This window comes from Oncorhynchus masou, unplaced genomic scaffold (assembly GCF_036934945.1).
Source record: "Oncorhynchus masou masou isolate Uvic2021 unplaced genomic scaffold, UVic_Omas_1.1 unplaced_scaffold_4360, whole genome shotgun sequence".
NCBI classification, from domain to species: Eukaryota; Metazoa; Chordata; class Actinopteri; order Salmoniformes; family Salmonidae; genus Oncorhynchus; species Oncorhynchus masou.
This window is the reverse complement of record NW_027010752.1, coordinates 16449-22500: the sequence shown is the minus strand read 5'-3', so window position 1 is coordinate 22500 and position 6052 is coordinate 16449. Positions and strand designations below refer to the sequence as shown.

Here is a 6052-nt window from a genome sequence, read left to right as displayed (position 1 = left end):
ACCCTTTGTTGGCAATGACAAAGTATTGAGATAAACTTTTGTTATTGACCAAATAGTTATTTTCCACCATAATTTGCAAATTAATTCATTAAAAATCCTACAATGTGATTTTCTGGATTTTTTCCCCTCATTTTGTCTGTCATAGTTGAAGTGTACCTATGATGAAAATTACAGGCCTCTCATCTTTCTAAGTGGGAGAACTTGCACAATTGGTGGCTGACTAAATACTTTTTTGCTCCCACTGTACATGTCAGATTAGAATGACATGAAGAATTTGATCTTGGTTTTTCTCTTGCAAGAGGTTGAACTGTGAAGAAGAAAATCAAAAAACACGACGTGAGAATGATGAGGCTTCTTTCGTACAGTGATGCTCTGGGAATTGATAGGCTCAAAGATAGGTTCAGGAACGGGATTGGTTACAGCACACAGGAAGTAACCGGCAGGGCAAAACTGGTCGCAATGACGTCATGGTCTTTTTTTTAGTAACCAGATAAATACATTGTCGTCATGAAAAAGACGTATTTAACCTGGTTGTAACAGAGATTTTGTCATTTGTTACATGACCTCTCGGTTAAACAGAAAACCACTTTACAACCAGGAAGTGATGTCACTAAAATAGATTTAGGGGTGGCCTGAGTCTCTATTTGATGCTATGATAGTATTCAACACATAGGACAAGGAGGTTATAGTAAGGCTTAGCAGGGATAGGATATCTAGGATCTAAAAACTCTTGTTCACTGTGCAGTGAATTGAAAACCAGTGCTCTTCATTTGTACAATGATGCAGGACATGAACGTGAAGAATTGTGTCCCTACAAGGGGAAGAATAGGAGGTTTTTTATTTTTTTTATTTCACCTTTATTTAACCAGGTAGGCTAGTTGAGAACAAGTTCTCATTTACAACTGCAACCTGGCAGTATATTCAACTAGCAAAGTAAAATGTTCGGTTTTTTTGTCTTCAATGTTCAAGCTAAGAACGCATACACATTTAGCCCAGTGTCAACAAATGTGCAATCAAACCTTTATTTAACTAGGCAAGTCAGTTAAAGAACAAATTCCTATTTACAATGCCGGCCTCCTTCTACCAGGCCTCATTACTATGTATACGACATCATTGACATCCCTGATGAATTTGCTAGAAAAGATAACTTTCCAAATTAAAATAATAATTTTATTAAACTTTTTTTTTTTTTTGCAAACGCCGGACGCATTTACTAAGACGACCACATGCCACATTAATGTCAGCTTGGGGGCCGAATTCGGCACGCAGGCCTTTAGTTTAAGACCGCGGATTCAGTTGAAGCTGTCTAAGTCGATCTGAATTTAGCCATGTAGAAATTCAGAGGAGTGTGGATTTCACAACTCACCATTTAGCACAACAGGAACTGAACAGATGAAGTGGTGAAACATCCATCCAAAGCAACGTGAAACCGATGCCAAAACTGCACGAAACAAACAGAGAAGCCTAGCAACTCCAGAGCTGGCAAGCGAACCGCCAGCTGGCTAATTCAACCTCGATGACTTTCTCACCTTAGCCTTTATCTTATCTGAGTCAAGCCAACTCTACAGATCTGTCACTGGTGTCTGTCAACGGCAGGTTGTGTGTCATAGCTGCACAAGAACATCAAGGCAGTTGCTGACAGCCAGTAAGGACTGTAAAACAATGAGTGAAAAAGTAGAAGAGTAAAAAAAAAAATGAAATAAAATATAAGGGTAGATGAGATTAAAAGTCTACTCAGGTGCCTAATTACTGTGGTGAGGCAAAACTGAGAGTTTGGAACATTTTCAAGACAATCCAAAAGTTCAGTTGAATTATTTGAACCTTTCATCTAACTGTTTCGGGGTGACAATTTATGGTCTTTTATCATGTGTTCATTCTAATGAAATGAGAAAGGTTACTGAACTGTCCTGCTGTGGGTTTAAACCCTAACAACTCCATTACTAGGTTACTGAACTGTCCTGCTGTGGGTTTAAACCCTAACAACTCCATTACTAGGTTTCTGAACTGTCCTGCTGTGGGTTTAAACCCTAACAACTCCATTACTAGGTTACTGAACTGTCCTGCTGTGGGTTTAAACCCTAACAACTCCATTACTAGGTTACTGAACTGTCCTGCTGTGGGTTTAAACCCTAACAACTCCATTCCTAGGTTACTGAACTGTCCTGCTGTGGGTTTAAACCCTAACAACTCCATTACAAGGTTACTGAATTGTCCTGCTGTGGGTTTAAACCCTAACAACTCCATTCCTAGGTTACTGAACTGTCCTGCTGTGGGTTTAAACCCTTACAACCCCATTACTAGGTTATCGAACTGTCCTGCTGTGGGTTTAAACCCTAACAACCCCCTTACTAGGTTATTGAACTGTCACGCTGCGGGTTTAAACCCTAACAACTCCATTATTAGGTTACTGAACTGTCCTGCTGTGGGATTAAACCCTAACAACTCCATTACTAGGTTATTGGACTGTCCTGCTGTGGGTTTAAACCCTAACAACCCCCTTACTAGGTTATTGAACTGTCCGCTGTGGGATTAAACCATAACAACTCCATTACTAGGTTATTGAACTGTCCTGCTGTGGGTTTAAACCCTAACAACCCCCTTACTAGATTACTGAACTGTCCTGCTGTGGGTTTAAATCCTAACAACTCCATTATTAGGTTATTGAACTGTCCCGCTGTGGGATTAAACACTAACAACTCCATTACTAGGTTATTGAACTGTCCTGCTGTGGGTTTAAACCCTAACAACCCCTTACTAGATTACTGAACTGTCGTGCTGTGGGTTTAAACCCTAACAACTCCATTACTAGGTTACTGAACTGTCCTGCTGTGGGTTTAAACCCTAACAACTCCATTACTAGGTTATTGAACTGTCCTGCTGTGGGATTAAACCCTAACAACTCCATTACTAGGTTATTGAACTGTCCTGCTGTGGGTTTAAACCCTAACAACCCCCTTACTAGGTTATTGAACTGTCCGCTGTGGGATTAAACCATAACAACTCCATTACTAGGTTATTGAACTGTCCTGCTGTGGGTTTAAACCCTAACAACCCCCTTACTAGATTACTGAACTGTCCTGCTGTGGGTTTAAATCCTAACAACTCCATTATTAGGTTATTGAACTGTCCTGCTGTGGGATTAAACACTAACAACTCCATTACTAGGTTACTGAACTGTCCTGCTGTGGGTTTAAACCCTAACAACTCCATTACTTGGTTACTGAACTGTCCTGCTGTGGGTTTAAACCCTAACAACTCCACTACTAGGTTACTGAACTGTCCTGCTGTGGGTTTAAACCCTAGCAACTCCATTACTAGGTTATTGAACTGTCCTGCTGTGGGTTTAAACCCTAACAACTCCATTACTAGGTTACTGAACTGTCCTGCTGTGGGTTTAAACCCTAACAACTCCATTACTAGGTTACTGAACTGTCCTGCTGTGGGTTTAAACCCTAACAACTCCATTACTAGGTTACTGAACTGTCCTGCTGTGGGTTTAAACCCTAACAACTCCATTACTAGGTTACTGAACTGTCCTGCTGTGGGTTTAAACCCTAAGAACTCCATTACTAGGTTACTGAACTGTCCTGCTGTGGTTTAAACCCTAACAACTCCATTACTAGGTTACTGAACTGTCCTGCTGTGGGTTTAAACCCTAGCAACTCCATTACTAGGTTATTGAACTGTCCTGCTCTGGGTTTAAACACTAACAACACCATTACTAGGTTACTGAACTGTCCTACCGTTGGTTTAAACCCTAACAACTCCATTACTAGGTTACTGAACTGTCCTGCTGTGGCCTTAATCCCTAACTAGTCTATTATAAGGCTACTGAAACACTCTGGACGTGTCAAGACGAGACTCCCAACATTGGAGTCCACTATACAGACAGAACAATTGGACATTCCTAATTGAGTTGGACCATGCTCTACTGCACTGAGTTATTAGTATGACGTTAGTTATTGTGTTACATGATATATGCTGGAATGCGTGTGGTTTTGTGAATTAGGTGTACTGTGAGATGTCAGATGATGGTCAAATGTGTTAACAGTTCTCCACATCTGCTATCGTTAATTTATATATATTATTTTTTTCTCCCAGACTACTATGAAAAGACATGGGTGTAGACAGGTGTCCTACTGTTTCCCAGTAGAGGTGAGATATTACACTTTACTATGCAGTAAACTGATGAGAAGCCTATAGCTGCACTCAACCAGACTCAGTGGTTCTGGAGAATAAAATTAAATATGATGAAACTATATGACATGCAGGACATATGCAGTGTTTTTTTGTTTTTATAGCAATATCAAATCATTTCTGGGTAGCAAGTAAGTACCCTACTGTAAATGTTTAGTAAAACACTATTTCTCAAGCAAAATGTTGCTAGGACTGTCTTTGAGTGGTCTGAGTGGGGGAAGGGAAAAGTGAATAGTAGCTGTTTTAGGCAGAGAGGTTTGGAACTCTCTTTGTTATTAGTCTATTAACCAATTTACCATCTAGTGATGTCACCAGGCAAAGCCAAACTCCCGCCAATGCAAACAGGCTGATTAGAAGGTCCTATGTAGATTGTATTTTTAACCCGCAAAATTTGTTTTAATTTTACATTTATTTAATGAGGCAAGTCAGTTAAGAAAAAAATTCTACTTTTCAATGATGGCCTACGAACAGCAGGTTAACAGCCTGTTCAGGGGCAGAACAACAGATTTTTAACTTGTCAGCTTGAACTTGCAACCTTGCGGTTACTAGTCCAACACTCTAACCACTAGGCTACCCTATAATAAAACTGTTTCTTTTTTTTCACATGTATATAGTGGTCGTATTATCAGCTGCTGTACAACATGATACAAAAAAAAACTGAATTTTGACAGCAATGGGCATTTAATTGATTTAAGCCATGTTTTAGAACATTCTCCTGAGTCACTGTGCGTTTTCCACCTGCATTCCCATAGTGCTGAGGTGCCCTGTTTCAGGCTTGGAATCATTGACCATTTATGGTGCTCTCATGCACACCAACCCGCTGAGCGTACTTCAATCAAAAACAGCAGACCCACCACCAGCCAGCTGAGAACTTCACAAAGTGCACACAGTGCCGTTACCTGGCAACAGTTAGCAAAGCTCGGTGCGCACCGGGGCCAAAAACATCAGATCCTATTAAGGCCACCGTTGCTGTGTGTCCCGCGGGAGGAATGCACCTCTAATCAGCCCTCTATGATGCCATTGCCTGTGAATGAAGTCATCACCTCAACTGTGATGGCCAAAGACAACTTTTGGGGGTCCCAGAGCCACCTAAAGACTCTAAAAATTGTATTGTGACTACTAGAACAAAGTCATCAACTCCAACTGTAGCTCTAATTGAGGAGATGTCAAACCATTTCCACCCTGACCATTTCCACCCTGATTCTAGAACAAAGTCATCAACTCCAACTGTAGCTCTAACTGAGCAGATGTCAAACCATTTCCACCCTGACCATTTTCACCCTGACCATTTCCACCCTGACCATTTCCACCCTGACCATTTCCACCCTGACCATTTCCACCCTGATTCTAGAACAAAGTTATGAACTCCAACTGTAGCTCTAACTGAGGAGATGTCAAACCATTTCCAAAACAATGGCCATAAGTAACACTTTTCACACAAAATGAAGGCTGTTTTCAGAATCAATAACAACCGGAGCCAAAGTCAACATACTCTAAAAACATATAACATGATTAGCTACCATTATATTGACGCTTACAGTAAAAACCATTTCAGTAACAAAACAGTTTGAGTTTGTAGAAAGGGAAAAATATTATAACGGTTATTAATGAATTAATAATAACTAATGTGTGACAATTGTAAAGAGCTACTGATGAGCAGAAAAATAAAGAACCATCTGTATAGACTTAAAGACTTTTATTCTGAGTTAGAATTTTTTTGGTATAATTATTAAATTATCTGTCTGATCATAAAATTCTTACAATTATATCTGGGTCACAATTGAGTGTTTCATAAGCAATTATAATATTCATAAATCGATGATTTCTAACGTATGGAATGCGTCCTTTCTTCAAG

At 39.9% G+C, this 6052-nt stretch overlaps 1 long non-coding RNA gene across 1 annotated transcript in view; it reads right to left on the bottom strand.

The window, feature by feature from the left end:
* The window catches only part of LOC135535039 (uncharacterized), a 3495-nt gene extending 2064 nt beyond the window's left edge, over window positions 1–1431 (bottom strand). The window contains exon 1 of the long non-coding RNA XR_010454797.1: window positions 1367–1431. This is a non-coding gene — a long non-coding RNA (uncharacterized LOC135535039). The remainder of the gene's footprint in view (window positions 1–1366) is intronic.
* Between the last annotated feature and the right edge of the window lie 4621 nt (window positions 1432–6052).